General features: G+C 43.4%; 1 long non-coding RNA gene across 2 annotated transcripts in view; it reads left to right on the plus strand.

The window, feature by feature from the left end:
- Nucleotides 1-4,754: 4,754 nt before the first annotated feature.
- LOC134485055 (uncharacterized) overlaps nucleotides 4,755-16,982 on the plus strand; it is a 35,081-nt gene continuing 22,853 nt past the window's right edge. Inside the window, exons 1-2 of one of the 2 annotated variants that reach the window (XR_010062936.1) lie at nucleotides 4,755-4,936; nucleotides 6,853-6,975. This is a non-coding gene — a long non-coding RNA (uncharacterized LOC134485055). The remainder of the gene's footprint in view (nucleotides 4,937-6,852; nucleotides 6,976-16,982) is intronic. The other variant, XR_010062935.1, reaches the window with a different exon arrangement.

Here is a 16,982-nt window from a genome sequence, read left to right on the forward strand (position 1 = left end):
TGAAATGAACCTGGGAGAAACAAAAGAACTATGGCCTGAAGTCTCTTCCGAAACACCCACTCCAGCATAAGCTTCCACAGGCAGTCACTCTCCTCTGCACTACTGTCCTCCTTGTTTTGCAGCTCATGGATCTCCTTGCTTAGCATATCCACAAGGTGCATTTGCTGTTGCTTCTCCAGCTTCTTCCTGACATCTCATTTCCATGGGTCTGGAGACAGACTCCCAGGAGGACAGCTCCTCTTTACTGATAGTTATGAACTGCAGATCCCTGTGCTCAATAGTGGGGGGCTGCTGCGGGGACTACAACACCAGAATGATTGTTTCTTGGGGCCTCTGCAGTGTGGAAGGTTTTGCTGGTTTGGCCGGTGTGGTCAAAGAAGAGAAGGAAGCAGGTTCAGGGAATGAGAGTGCATCTGTCGCCCTTTCCTCTCCTACTCCCCGTGCTTCCTCTCTGCTAACTTGTCCAGGCAGGCCTTCTATATCTCAGACCACCACTGCTGCTCCTCACTCTTTTTTGCTTGCCAGCAGCCACCTGAGTAGACTGGGATTCTGCCTAGTTTGCAGAAGGAGGGGGAGTGGCTAATCCACTGAAATGCCACCAAAATCTGGTGTAATGGACATGTGGTGGAGGAGGTGGTGGAGGGAGGTCTGTTCATATGGGGTGGGAGACAGTCACAGGGGTGGACAGCACCTCTGCTGGGGTTTTCCAATTGCCAGGACCACTCTTGGTCAGAGTGGAAGCAGGGGTAACTGACTTGGAGGAAGGGTTCAGGTGCTCCTGGCTGGATGTCATAGATTCCACGGAGGAGCTCTGGATCCACATATCATTGTCACACTAGAGATCCTTGCCAGCCTCTACTCAATGGAGTTCAAGTAGGTAAAACTCTTCCTGAAGTTCTCCCTTGGAAGGGGTAAGAGGCTGATAAAACAAAAGAGGAAGCTCTACTACTTCAGGGACTCACCAGGGATATTAGCAAAATTTCATGCATGTTTCTTCCTCACAGAGGAGGTGCCAAAAACTGGGGAATGGGTGAGTAACCAGACCTGACAGTGCTTTATGGCTCACCCGCCAAGTAGCCAGCTGTTCCTGTGTCTACGAAGGAATAAAAAGATTTTTCTATACACTGATGCATGCTGTTTGTGGCATTGTCACTCCTGCAATTTAGCTCCTAACTTCAGGTCTAGGTAGAGGGCTCTGTTCTTGTGAAATGTAAAGAAGTAAACAATCAGATGCTTAAAACTGCATAAAAGGCGTACTTTTTCCTCAGGGATCTGTTTTACAATCTTTTAAAAAGCATTCATGGGGGTTGACACCCCAAAAGGAGCTTGGCCATTTCAGGAAAGGGTGATGGAGGGAAGATTTGTATGATTTGTATGATTTCCATTCCTTGAGGTAATGGAACTTAGAGTTCCTGAGTTATTGGAGGTCCTGTGACTGTGGGGTCCTGGGAGAGTAGAGGTGCTGAGACACTGCTCTGTGACATTGGATGACCTTGTGACAGTTTAGGTGCAGTGACAATGAAAGTCCAGCAACAGTACACATACTGTGACAGTAGATGTCCTGAAAATTGAGGGTCCTGACAATGCAGCCGCTGTTAGTGAGAAGGTCCTATGACACTGGAGGTCCAGTGATAGTGGAGGTACTGGGACAGAAGCCACACTGGAACAGTGGATGTCCTGCTACAGTGCACATCAAAGTGCTTGTAACGATGATGATTTTTGACCACTGTAACTTCATTTCACTACGCAAGGAATTGAGTCTGAGACAAGATAGTACCTTGTCATGGTGCTACTTGAATGCCACTAGTTTTACAGTTAAGTCTGAAGGGCTAGGCTGTGACAGAGGAGGTCCTTTGACAGTGATGGTCCTGCAACATTGGACGTCCTACAACACTGGAGATCCTGCAACAATGGAGGTCCTGAGACTCTAGATTTACATTGACATTGCAGGTCCTGCGGCAGTGGAATTTCTCTGCGAGCTGAGGTCCTGCAATATACAAGTTGCTGACAGAATCAATTTTCTGCAACAGTGAAGGTCCTACAATAGTTCAGGTCCTGAAAAGTTGAGACTCTCTGAGAGTAGAAGTACAGGGGAAGTGTATGTCCTGTGCCAGGAGAGGCCCTGCAATTTGGAGGCCCTGAGAATGTGGAGTTGACTTGACAACAGAGTTTCTAACACACTGGTGTTCCTGTGACAGTGTCCAACAAAGTCCTTGTATTAGAGAAGAAATAATGCCAGCCAGCAATGACCATGGCAGTGATGATGATGGTTGATCACCCCAACATCATCTCGATTCTTCAAGTAATTTAGACCAAAACAATACATCTCTTCATGGAGCTGGTTGAAGGTCAACAGCTTTATAAATACACCCAAAAGTATGGCTATATAGAGGAAGGCAAGGTCAGGGAAATATTGTATAAATAATAGCTGTGATGAGCTAATGCTATGGGCACACAATATTTCACAGGGACCTGAAGCCGAAGAATATTGTGTTGTATATCAATGGGAAAGTCAAAATTATCAACTTTGGCCTTAGTGTCCCATTCCAACCAGGGTAAATGCTGAACCAGCACTGCAGTACTTATACTTTTGGTGTCCCTGAACTCTTCTTTGGCAAATTTTATGACGTTCCAAAGAACTAAATTTGAAGCTTAGGTGGAGTTTTATATTTCATGGGAGTCAGAAAGTTTCTGTTTGGCTCTCTCTTCATTCTAGAGCTAAGAAGACAGGTTGTAGCAGGAGTGTGTGGTACCTCTGGTGTGGTGTCAGAAGGACCTACTTAGTCTCCTAATGACAGTCAACCCTAGATATAGGCCAAGAGTCACTGTGGTCATGATGCAACCCTAGTTCAACTAAGGCTAGAAGCGGTTCCCAAATACCTATGAGCAACTGATCCCTCTCAGGCCAGACCCTGTAAGTATAAGAGCAATGGAATATATTGGATTCCATGTGCTAGACACTAAGGACACTTCAACTGAACAAAATTATAACCAGACCATGACATCCTACTTCCTTCTGCAAAGCAGGAAGTTCAGGGGCAACACAACACAACATAGGCTTGGACAGTCAGTACAGTGGAGGTGTGGGGAAAAAGCAGGTGCTAAGACAGTGGATGTCCTGCTACAGTGGCTTCCAAGTCCTTGTGAGGAAGAAGCACTTATGCCATCCAATAATGACCATGGCAATGATGAAAATTGTGGTTAACCACTCCAACATCATCTTCAATAATTGAGACGAAAACAAGTAGATACCTTGTCATGGAGCTGGGTGAGGTTCAATGTCTTCATAAATGTATCTGAAAGTATGGCTACATAGTGAAAGACAATGCATGGGAAATACTTATGCAGATATTAGCAGCCTGGATCTACTGTCAGGGGCACAGAATAAATACAGGACTTCAAAACAAATAAAATTGTGGATAAGAACAATAAAGTCAAAATCATCGACATTGGCCTTAGTACCCAAGACAAACCAGAGCAAATGCTGAACCTGTACTACGGTGCTAACACTTTTGATGCCCCTGAACTCTTCCTGGGTTATACTTATGATGGTCCAAAGATAAGCACTGATAAGCCCATTGCCTTAAAGGTCTTCTGGTCATTCACGTTTCAAATGTAAGTGGCCACTCAGTACTGATGGAAGGAAGGTATGTTTTATTATCATGGCACAGGATACACTGATCCGTTCCAGCAGGCTGAAGGGTCAGTGGGATGTTGTGTCCCCTCACCCTCATGACTACTGTGCTTAAGCACGGGGAGCAGGACAGTGTCCAAATCTCAGGGTTTGGGTGAAATGTAAGGATGGAGTTGGGAAGTTGCTGGTCAAAGGATGTAAAGTTCAGATGAACAGGGAGTGACTTTGAGTACTGTTACCTGTAGCCTATGACACTCAGCAGTGTCCTATAAATAATGCAAAGGAACTTTAAGAAAGGGGAAGCATGTTTGAGGGTTTAAAAAGCTTGTGGGGAACTTTTTTGGAAGAACAGATCTTATATGTTGGAATTACTGTTTGTATTTCTATATTTTAATTTGCTTTTTTTTAATTCAGTAGAGACATCCCTTAGAAACTAGATTTGGTGCTGACCCAGGACCATGTCTTCTTGTGCTCCCTGTCCTGTGTGGGATTTGTGGCTCTGGCCTGCTGTGGCCCCTGGTCTCTGTACCACTTCATTTTCTGCCAAATCCTACATGAGTCTTCCTCTGCCCATTCCCAGGTAATAAAGTGATTTCAGAAACAGTTATACTCATGAATTTATGATACAATTAAGCAGAATAGGTTGGTTGATTGACTTGGCAGAAGAAATTTTCATCTCCTAAAGTGTCAGGTGATTGTGTTTGTATAAGAATTTTTTTCAACCTGTTCACTCACAGCGCTGGGAGGTAAGTGCCAGTCTTGAGATTGCCTAAACGTTTTAAACAGTATGTAGATAGTACTGCCCCTACTCACCCTGTGATCACAGACAGTCACATACAGAACAGGATGGCAGATCAGGAGACATCAGCAGACCACAAGTGTGGATAAATGTTAAAGTGTGAGAAATGAACACAGAACCTGCGGGGCCTGATTGAAGGACCCTATAAGACATTGTCTGTGTGGTAGACTCTCCTGAGATGGTAGAGAGGAAGGGGACGGGCCTCCTCCATTACAAGTCTCAGGGGGCAGGATCGCCAGTGGGCTGGGAAAGTGATGCCTCTAGGTGAGATGGGTATTCAATGCCACAGTAAATTGATTTGTATTTTACAAACACTGTAAATGCGAAGGATCCTGAAAGGTAGCCTGGAAAACTTCAGTGTATGGGCATAGATCTCATGCGCGCGCATGAGTGGCCAAAGAATGATACCTGCCCCTCCTCTCTCAGACTTAGCCACGCCCTTCATTAGTTCCTGAGGAGATTTTTGCGAATGGAGGTTATGGCAGTTTCAGCATCGAATTCCAGTGAGTATGAGGGGAGCCCATGGAGTTTGAAACCACTCCTTTCTTCTCTCAGGGATGTGAGAAAAATAAGAGAATTTGGGTTGGCTTAGTAGCACTATTTTGTGAGTCTTAGCTTGAGTTCCTTCGGGATGGAGACCAACTGCTTCTTTTCCGAATCTTAGGGAAGTTGACCCGTTTTCTCCCAACTGTCCTTATGGCTCCTTCCTCCATCTCCTGCTTGGGACCTCTGTGGACTCTCATTTGCTGCATCAGCACATCAAGGTCCCCTGACTTGGCACCTCCTTATTCTGAACATCAGCAGACTCCATTCTGAGTAGGATTTGTTTGTACAGCTGTTAATACCAATAACTATGTAACCCTACTCATTGCCCTCTTAGAGCACACCGCAGAAAAATAGATTGATAAAAGTGAACAAAAGTATAAACATCATGTGTGGTAATGGCTCCCAAGCAAAGAATCTGAACCTTACAGCAGCCCCACCTAAGATTTATGAACAGGAAACCGGGAAGGGGAATGACATTTGAAGTGTAAGTAAAGAAATGTATCTAATAAAAAATTAAAAAACAAAAACAGACAAACAAATAAAGAAGTCTATGCTGTGAACATAATGAGAAAGATGATCTTATCTGCCTCTTGTGTGTGTGTGTGTGTGTGTGTGTGTGTGTGTGTGTGTGTGTGTGTTTTACGTTGACTTCCGTAGTCAATGGAGTTCAGATAACTGTAGGAATGCATTTTATGTTTTAGAGGCAGTGATAGGATCATTCCTTTACTTATGCTCCCCCTACTAGTTATCTTACACATATCTCATCAAGATTTAAGCTGTTATGCATCCATAAAACTTAATGCTTACTAAATCATTTTCACTTTCCTATTCTTTTCATCTTCTTTAATATTCCTGGTACCTAAATAATACAATCCTGTAAAAGGTGTTTCAAATTTAGCTGGTAGACTGATACGCCTCTTAAAACACATGACTTAGGAAACAAGCTAACCTACATTACGGCTGATTGGCTCATTGAAAAACAGATTAATTCTAAATTAAATATATTAGACTATTTAAAATAGTCCTGCTTTAATATTTGTAATCATATCAAACTTTAAATATAGGATTATAAAGCCTGTGATTTGACTGTACTATACTGCATTCTCCATATAGATTTTTACATGAGTTACTGAAAATTTCTTGGCAAAAACTTATTATGTGAGCACCTTTATAACAAATACCACTGGGGCTTTTCCATTTAATGGGGATGTGAACCGTATGTTTAAATACAGGTAAAAGTAGATTTACACTTAGCAGCCAACTAAGTAACCTGGATTTAGTCACTTATATTCAACTGAGTCATTGCTTGTAGAAGGGAGCACAAACTGCAGATCAGGTATTTCAAGGAGCTCTCTTGGTATAAACTTAGCCCTAGCTAATTTGGCCATAGGGAATTCATGGTCCTTCTGATACTTGATCCATCCAAGCCAAACTTCCTACACAAATGTTCAGGATTCAGTTCCTCCTGTCTCTATGTCTTTTTTTTATTAACTTAAGTATTTCTTATTTACATTTCGATTGTTATTCCCTTTACTGGTTTCTGAGCCAACATCCCCCTAACCCCTCCCACTCCCCTTCTCTATGGGTGTTCCCCTCCCCATCCTCCACCATTACCACCCTCCCCCCAACAATCACATTCATTGGGGGGTTCAGTCTTGGCAGGACCAAGGGCTTCCCTTTCCACTGGTGCTCTTACTAGGCTATTCATTGCTACCTATGAGGTTGGAGCCCAGGGTCAGGCCATGTATAGTCTTTGGGAAGTGGCTTATTCCCTGGAAGCTCTCGTTGCTTGCCATTATTGTTCACATGGGGACTCTAGCCCCTTGAGCTCTTTTAGTCCTTTCTCTGATCTTATCTGCCTCTTAAAATTCAGTTTTTAGCAGGTGTGCTTCCTGACCAAAGAAGTCAGATGAGTGCATGACCAGCCCCTGCGAGGACAAGGCTTGGATTCCCAGGAGCAGACAAGGAACTCTGTGGGCATACTCCAAGCAAACTGGTGAGAACCACAGCCAGCATTTTGGATCTTTGAAATTTGCCTAAGTGTACATTGAAAGAAGAAACCTCTATTCTGGCAACTAGTGCTACATTCCTTAAGGAGAGCACAGCTCTGCCTGCTTCAAGCTCAAGCTTAGCTATCGGGAAGCTTCCCCCTGGGACTGGACCTTGGCACCTAACTCAGGACCACTTTACCTCACCTTGAGAGATAGACTTCCATCCACCCCAAGATAGACAAGACTTCCATCCACACCATGACAGAACTGGGGTTAGAGCAGCGACTTTCAGGCTCTGGAGCACACCAAGAATGCACACTCTAGTGTTTGTGGGCTGCAGGCAGAACTGAGCAGAGGTTTCTGTTGGCTTCCGTTTGGAGGACTGGGGTCCAAGAGTTGGCTCCAGTTCTCCTCCGTTTGTAGGTAGCTGGTTCCTCTTGGTGCCCTGTGGTCTCTCTCTGCACCCTTCAAGTGTCTGTGACTTTAGGGTCCCTTTCATAAGGACACCAATGTCATTACAAGAGAGCCCACCTTTCAGGTTTCCTTGAATGGATCACGTGGAAGGCATTGTCACATACTAAGTGTCAAGGACTTCATCCTTCACCATATTAATTGGGTTACAACTTGTCCAAGTGAAGGTAGTGAAGAGAGACTCATAGGGTCAGAGCAAACCTGACAGAACTATCTCACCATGCCCCATTCTAATTGGACCAGACTTTGTAAATGTGTCCCAGGTCTTTCTGGCACTGCTGTCCATCATTGTTCTCACAGTATAGCTCTGTCATTTACGGGGGAAAACTGAAAAAAAGGCATCTCATCAGAAAGGAAAAACAAGGTATTCGACTTGTAGATGGAATCCTGTTATAAATGGCAGAGACCCTAAGGAATCTGCTAAAGTTTAGCACTGAACAGTGAGTTATAGAAGACCAATGAATATAAGCTCTGTCAGCAGAAATAAAGCATTTCTATATCCTAGCAGTAAACAAAACAAAATAGGGAAAATTTCTATGTCATACACCAACTTTTATAAAAATCAAAAATAATTTGTAAATAATTTGGCCAAACACACACTAACCTTTTAACTATAGCTTCTATTTTTGTTTGAAATCTAGTAAGTAAGTATATTTCATCAAAATATTGTAGAATAATTCATAATCAACTGAATACATTTAGAAATCAACAGTATAGAACTCATAGGATTTCATTACTCAGTATATAACTCAGAGGTTTTCAAACTCATACTGTGGGTTATCTTTACCAATCAGAGTTTAGAAGTGCAGATAATGCTGTCTCCAAGTAGTCACACATACTCTGTGAGAAGATTTAGAGAGTTAATTCTCTGCAGGAGGGTCCGCATCCCAATCTGGAGACAGAATTCCCTTCAAGAGTGTCTAAATCACCTGCAGGAATGAGTAGCCCCTCAGAGGAAGGACTGAATCTCCTGCAGGAGAGAATGACAAAAATGAGAGGATCCATAGGAGTAGGGACTTAATTTCTTCTCTGATGAGACTGGAGCACCTGCAGGAATTTGACTCTGTAGTCTGAGAGATTATTTTCAGTATGATGTTCTAAGTTCCCTGAATCCACAGCTGGAGCACTGAGCCACCACCAGGAACACTGCACCTGGACCAGTTGTCTTCAGGGAATTAAATACGAATTTCACTTCTTTGGCTATTAAAATCCCACCATGCTCTAGCTTCCTTCCAACATCCACCCTTCATTCCCCACCATCTCAGCTTCTCAATAAATCCTTCCTCTCCTTGATTTTCCAAACCACCTATGTCTTATGAGCCCCTACAAACACACACACACACACACACACACACACACACACACACACACACACACACACACGGCTTTGAAGGGATCAGATTTTGATTTTTAAGGCTGAACTGTTTCTGTGACTTTCTCTGTAAACTCTGCTTCCCAGCTACTTTCCAAGGCACCTTACTGACCAAAAGATAAAAGAGTCTCGAGTGTAAAGCTTGCTTCCCTGGTAGTCCTCAGGTCTGGAGCTGATGGGCTCAGAGCGATGGGGTGCATGTTGGTAGCCGGCCATGCCTTGCTGAGGCTGACTTGTCTTGTCTCTGCAGTATGTGAAGGAGTCTTCGCAACCTGACTGTTGACTGTCTCCTTGCTGATGCTGTTTCTACCATTTCTTGTTCTCTGTTCATTAATGGTGTTTCAGTGTGGGCAGGTAAATGCTGTTTTGATGCATTTTCTTGGATCCTGGGTGCAGGTTAAAGAAAAAAAGTTAGTTGAATTGTAAACTGAAAATGCTGTTCTGACCCTGAGATTGGCATAGGTAATCTCTGTCCTGAAGACTGATTGACTGATGAGACACATGTGAGTGTTTGCTTTGCATAGGCTACTACAGTTGCAAAAGATTAAAAGAACGGTAGCTTTCCTTTGATGGTTGGTCCCCTCCAGTGTGGTGCACATTTAGTGAGTCATCCACTAGTGGAACAGAGATTAATCTTAAATTTTTCATCCTCGTGATCAGAAGTATTTAAGGAATAATCCATTAATGATACATCCAACAGTTGGGTCTGGACAACTTTGTTGTACTGTTTATGCATGATAAATTCATCCATATTAATTTTAATTAATCTATAGATATAGTAGTCACCTGCAACACCCAAAGACTTGGTCTAAATACGTGCAAACTCAGGTGATGAGATATGGTTTCTCAGACACCCCCACAGCATGCCACACTGCAGGGTGGAGGCTGCACAGTTCAGATGCAGATGTTTCCTGTTTGGCTGGGTGTTCAGTGTACCCTTCACCTTCTCACAGGCTCTTCTGACACAACCTCCACTGCCACTCAAGTTGTTTATTTTCCTTCGATTTTTGTTTTGAAGTGTACTGCTCTTTTTTCAGTGTCCAAATACTTGAAGGCATTGTATCCCCTGAAGATAAACAGTCTGCCTTGTCTTAAATTGGTACCTCTCTGTGTGTGTGTGTGTGTGTGTGTATGTGTGTGTGTGTGTGTGTGTGTGTGTGTGTACAGCCACATATTTCGTGATCCTACCCATAGCTGACCCACTCAGAACACATGCAGGAAGTGGGAACAAGAAATAAAAATAAAGGAGTAAAATGCTAGGTGCAAGGCAGTTGGGAGCAGAGCATCAGGAGGAAGAGTCCAGAGTCCAGGGAGGCAGGGTGTGAATGTACAGCAGCAGCTTAAAGGGTCTGCCAGTTCTTAGTGTGTGGGGATCAGGTGTGTTAGGAGCACAGGAAGAAGTTGAATGTGATGAGCTTTCAAATTTAACTACTGTCTGATCTCTGCAGTGCCATCACTGGAAAAGTGATGTAAGTAGTCCCTAGTGCCCTAGTCAAATCATAGACACTTTCACTGTGTTTTACCTGCATGTGCATCTGTGTGTGGCTGTCAGATATCTTAGGAATTTTTCGTGTGGGGGCAATTCCAGTTAAAACAGTCAGAACAAAGAGGAAATGCAGCATCAACAGTATCAATCACGTCCCTCTCCTTAGTACCCTGTGGATGTACCTGCCCATGGGGCTACAGTCTTCTTTGTGAATGCATGCCATGCATACACTGAAGTACAGCTGTGATGCTGGTGTCGTATGGCTCCCAGAGCAGCTGCATCTTGCCTTGTCTACAGAATACCTGCATCCAGCCCTGTCTCCAGGCAAGCATGCTGAGGAAGAAACATTAGACACATGTAAACAACATGGGATTTGTAAGTACACAAAGAATATGATTTCCTATGAAATCTGCAGTATAAAAGGAGGGTAGCATGAAGGAGAGAGATGCTATAGACTAGGACTCCAGTTACACAGTGGTTTCCATATGGATTTGTCAGACATGACTAGGAAGGGTGCTGGGAACCTGTGCAGACTTGGACAAACACAAATGCTTTTCTGTAATGGGATCCAAGAGGAAAACAGGATCAGATGAAAGCTCCTTATCCAAAGATGACCTCTCTTCAGTGAGAAGGCCAGAGTTATGTGTGGCTTCCATCTCAAGATCTCGGGTGGAATGTGTGAGTCAGGTGTCCTTGTGCCTGCTGTTCTCCAGTGCTTTTAACAAGAAGGCTTCCTCCTTCAAATTTGCAAGCTTGAGGGTGGCGAGCTCTGTCCCTGCTGTGGTTAGATTATGGTCATCCAACAAGGGTGTACATGAGTATATGTGCACTGTGTGTGTTATGTAGTGCCCACAAAACCCGAAGAGGGTAAGATATTCTAGATCGTGAGTTGCACATGACTGTGAGCTGACTTGGAAGTGTTGAAAAACAAGTGAAGGTCCTCTGCAAAGGCAGCCAGTGCTCTGAAATCCTGAGCTTTCTCTCTAGTTCCTGCTCTGTAGGTTTTCTCGTGTCCTGTTGATTACTGTCTGCTTCACAAGCCTGTTCCACAGGAATCAGTCTTATGATTGTGTAGCATCACAACACCAAAAATACTTAAATCTCTGACTGGATGCCCTGACGGATTTTTACACAGGATAAAAGTCGGCTACATTTGTGTTTGATTATTAACAGTGCCTCTGGAACTAAACTCAGATCATCAGCTATTCCTTTCACCTCTGAACCATCTCAAAACCTCACACTATATATTCTGTTCTGTCCTCAGTGTACCATGTATTGCTATAATCACCAGCATTGTTAAAGCAAGCCAAAGGAGATTTATAAAATCTTCAGATTTTGAAATTTACATTCACACATAGCTTGTGCTACACATCATTAATCCCCCTTTCAGGAGAGAGAAGGTCTCTTTACTGTCCAAACCACCCTTGTGTACAGGGTGAGTTTTAGGGCAACTTCAGTTTGTGGTAACACTCTGTCTCAAATTAAGCACACAACAGCAACAACCCAACCACACTCACACAGAAACACATGCATGGAACACACACACACACACACACACACACACACACACACACACACAGAGCACTTTCCAGTTGCTACCCTTCCCATTCCTCAAGTGAGCATTCAGTGTAACTGTACTTTAATCTCACCTACCTCAGTCCTTCCAGTCTGTAGGCTTCTCTTAAACCCTCAGGAATTGGCAACTGACATCAGGCCGGTTTCTGCTTGCTGGTGGGGAAATTGGGTTGTGTTGCTTTGCTAATCTGTACTCCCTTAGCCATCTTCCCCAGGCCCTGAGAAGTTTCCATTAACCTCCTTCAGAGTACTTCAGTGTTTTTAAGTCATACTCCACAAAGTAAGAAACCATTTGGTTTGATTGCAGCATTTAGGATTGTGTTGAGTAGGTACCAGCAGAATGTACACTGTTTATGAAGTAGGTCTGTGAGTAAGGGCTAGGTGTAATTTTATCTGCTGAGTGAGTGAATGTTTGCTCCATATCGTTACCCATTTTGGCTTCTGTGGTATTTTTATTCCTATAGACTAAACGGTTTGAGTTTGTGTTGGCTTCTTCTCTGATTTCAGTATCCAGAACCTCTGGAATTATCCTATAAGTATTACCAGATTAACAGGGCTGTTGATTTTCCATGGAGATGCTTGTTTACATTTTTACTTAATCCACATCTTATGTTCAAGAGGAGGGAGAGCAGCTTGCTGGCTTTCCAGCAACACACATTGACCCAGAGTGAAGGTTCTGTCTGTTACTGATTCGAATTCCTGAATCATCATGACATTTTGCATGAGCTATCCTCCACTGTCTCGGGAATTTGAGTACTCCTTTCCCAGTTGGTGACTCTGTTTGGGAAGACTCAGGAGGTGTGCCCTTGCCAGAGAAAGAATGCCAGTGGGGCTGGGCTTTGAGGTTTTAGTGCTCTGCACCACTCCCTGTGCACTCTCTGCTTTGTACTTGTGATTCCAGATGTGAGTCCTCTGCTTCCTGCTCCTTCCACTGTGCCCTGTAGTCATGGAACTTAACCTGTGGTAACAGGTGGTCTGTGAAATAGGATCACTAATCGCCTACATGTTTTATAGTTTGCTGTGCTCATGGCATTTCTGTCACAGAAATACAAAGGTAACTAATGCAGAAGGGGATGTAATAGAGCGGATTCTTGCTGTGTGATACCTGACCATGCAAGTTTGTGCTTGTTACTTGTTTTGAAAAATATGCAAGAATTCAGAACTTTGAACTAGAAGTGTCCCAAGGCTCTAAGAAGAGTTTAATGGGGTATACTGGCAGGAGCTTGGGAGTCAGGAGTGCCAAGACGTATTCAGAATGTGGAAGCCGAGGACAAGGGGATTAAGAAGGCAATAATATTTGTAAATGGTCTGGGATAATTTGTATGATGCTTTTACAAAAATGTGGCTTCCTTCCGCCCACATCGTACAAACCTACCTGAGGCTAAATTAAAAAGTAATAAACAAATTTCTTCGATGAAAATTTGAAGAGAGCCCAGAGGTGATGAGACACAGAGAATCTGTGTCTTGGGTTCATGCCACTAAGCATGCTACCTGAGCACTTCACATCTTAAGTTGTGTATGTTCTCAGGGCCCTTACACAAAGGTGATCTAGTGACAGTGTCTTGCTTTATTTGTGGCAATCACATGAATTTAAATTTCCTACTTGTTCTTCTTCTTAAAAACTCACTGATTAGTTTTAGCTGAGACTCCTGGGAGACTTTTCTCTCACATGCTGTAAGTTTTAAAGATTTGGAGATTAACATAAATTACTATTCATAGGTGAATACAGGGCCCACACTGACCTCACCTTGCTATCTGGAACTGTTACTCCTGAGCCAAGGGTCTCAAGGATCTCTGCCTCAGAAAGAAATGTGGAAAAGTGATCTCATAATCTATTCACATTCCTTGTGTCATCCACAATATCTGCTAGAATGAGAGGATCCTTCCCTGCTCAGGACAATGTAGATACTGCTTCCCCAGGAGGAAAGAAAGGGCCATGTCCTCCCTCCGAGGGACAGTCCGTGATGTTCATTGTAATGTCACCCAACAGTCCCACCTTGAATCTGCTGTTCCACTTGAGCACAGAGACTCCCTTTTATTCTGGGAGATAAACAGGAATCTCCAGCTAGGAACAGTGGTCCAAACATGAGGTTAAGTGAAGGCAGTGAGAATGATGTATACACACTAAGGGTTGCTGATTGAATGATTCTGAACTTAATGTACTTCCTACTAGAGTCATCTGTAAGTGACATGTAAGATTGTATTAAAATGTACCTTTAGGTCCAAGATTTCATGGTAGGACAATGCCCTACTTGCTTTTAAAGATATCCTAAAAACTGGATAGAAAAGAGAAAATACAGAACAGAAAATGTTCCTTGGTGTACAATACTGGTTTACATGTGCAAGTCTCGGTGCTCAACGCGAATAGCACACAAATGCCTTAGAAAGTAGATGATAAGCACGCCCTTCTCTCTCTCTCTCTCTCTCTCTCTCTCTCTCTCTCTCTCTCTCTCTCACTCTCTCTCTTTCTACCTCTCCTCCTCTCATGGGTGGGTGTGTCCATGTGTGTGTGTGTGTGTGTGTGTGTGTGTGTGTGCGCGCATGTGTGTGTGTTTATGTGTCTGTGTGTCTGTCTGTCTCTGTCTCTCTCTTTCTCTGTATGTGGTGTGTGTGTGTGTGTTATGTGTGTTTGTGTGTGTGTGTGTGTGTGTGTGTGTGTGTGTGTGTATGTGTGTGTGAAACTGAAGGTGAGCTCAGGGTCTGCATGGCCCAGTTGGAACAAGGATCCCATGTTGATTGATTCCCACATTGACAAGTATCTTGTTGTTGGTATGACCAGCATGTGACTATTGGGACAAGATAGAAGTATTTACAAAGCCAACAGTTTTGACCGATTCATGTGAATTAGGGCAAATTTGAGAGTACACATAAGAGTTTTAAACTTTGTTTGAAAAAACTAAACAGTGTTCTTGGAATAGTTTCTTTGGAGTAGACCGCCAAAGGCCAAATTTTATCTGCTTGTTGGTGAGTACCTGTGGGTTTTTTTTTTCCATATGTAGTATCCTTTAGTTTTGGGTCAGACAATGTAAACCTTATCATTTCCGCTGATTTTAACATCTCAAATGATGTCCCACGTTCTAGGTGCCAATCCACAAATGCCCACTCCTACATCTTCTCCCTCCTCCCTCCATTTTGCCACTATAATGCTGCTTCTAAACTCACCCAACTTTTGGAAACCCACCACTCCAGCCTTCGATGAAAATTTGAAGAGAGCCCAGTATGGCCTCTGTTATACTGAGGTTATAGGTCTTCAATGAAAAGGAGCAAATGGGGCAAATAGAAATGTAAAATGTATAGTTTACAGAGAAAAAGACACTGGGAAGATTAATATTATAGCCAATGCCTAGGCCAGAAGAGAGCCTGCAATTACTTAGGAGATTAGAACCTTAATAAGAGGCCATGTCTCCTCAGGTGATGACATCACTCAATTAACCTCATAATCTGTGGTAGAAAGTGACTTACTTAGTGTTTTTCTGCTATTAACAGACACCATGACCAATGCAAATCTTATAAGAAGAGCACTGCTTTGGGTTTGGCTTACAAGTTCAGCAGTTTGGTTCATTATCATCAAGGTGGGAGCATGGCTGCATCTAGGCAGACATGGTACAGGAGGAGCTGGGTGTTCTACATCATCATCTGAAGGCTGCTACTAGAAAACTGATTTTCATGCAGCTAGGACAAGAAACATAAGGGTCACATCTACAGTGACACACTTCCTCAATCAAGGCTACACCTATCCAATGAGGGCTCATCTGCAAATAGTCCCACTCCCTGGGCTGAGCATATTCAAATCAACACAGGAACATTAGGCATTTTCAGTTCCTGAAATCACCTGTGATCAGAAGCTGCTGCTACTGTGGGTCATGGGGCCCAGCGCTTTCCAGAAATCAGGCATCTTCTCATGTACTCTCATCAGACACTGGGAGTAAGGAAGCTCAGCAAAGGACCTCTGTGTTGGCTGAGACTGCTGAGAAAATCTGCTTGGGAAGGTGTGTCAATCTTCATCTCCACATGGAGATAGCATGGGGGTTACCTGACCTTACCTGACCAGTTTCCATGTTTGGTACCCCTGGACCATATTCATTGTCAGGTAGGAAAGTGTTATTTGGCACCCAATGTCATGTTGTGCTTATCATGTACCCAAAGTTGATAGATGACTTAAGAATGTAGGCTTGAAAGGTATCCAGTTTCTAATCTGGGAAGGAGAACAGCAGGCGTGAGAGGAACAGGCCTCATGTGCAGAGGAATGTACCATGTGTACATGGTTGGGAGAAGCTCAGAGAAGGTTAGTCAAACCTGTCTATCCAGTAGAGGTTAGTTAACTGTGGAAACTATCACTAACAGTAAAGGTAACTTGGAACTCTGAGGAAGAGAAGGTTTGTTGCCATTGTTTGTGGACCATGCTTCAGAGGTGATGAGACACAGAGAAGCTCTGTCTTGGGTTCATGCCACGAAGCATGCTAGCTGAGCACTTCACATCTAAAGTTGTGTATGTCGTCAGGGCCCTTACACAAACGTGATCTAGTGACAGTATCTTGCTTTATTTGTAGCAATCACATGAATTTAAATTTCCTACTTGTTCTTGTTCTTAAAAACTCACTGATTAGTTTTAGCTGAGACTCCTGGGAGACTTTTCTCCCACATGCTGTAAGTTTTAAAGATTCGGTGATTAACATAAATTACTATTCATAGGTGAACACAGGGCCCACACTGACCTCACCTTGCTATCTGGAACTGTTACTCCTGAGCCAAGGGTCTCAAGGGTCTCTGCCTCAGAAAGAAATGTGGAAAAGTGATCTCATAATCTATTCACATTCCTTGTGTCATCCACAATATCTGCTAGAATGAGAGGATCCTTCTATGCTCAGGACAATGTAGATACTGCTTCCCCAGGAAGAAAGAAAGGGCCACTACCTGCCTCTGTGGGGCAGTCCCTGATATTCACTGTAATGTCACCCAACAGTCCCACCTTGAATCTGCTGTACCACTAGAGCATGGAGCCTCCCTATTATTCTGGGAGATAAACAGGAATCTCCAGCTAGGAACAGTGGTCCAAACATGAGGTTAAGTGAAGGCAGTGAGAATGGTGAATATACATTAAAGGTTTC

Source organism: Rattus norvegicus, chromosome 1 (assembly GCF_036323735.1).
Source record: "Rattus norvegicus strain BN/NHsdMcwi chromosome 1, GRCr8, whole genome shotgun sequence".
Taxonomy (NCBI): domain Eukaryota; kingdom Metazoa; phylum Chordata; class Mammalia; order Rodentia; family Muridae; genus Rattus; species Rattus norvegicus.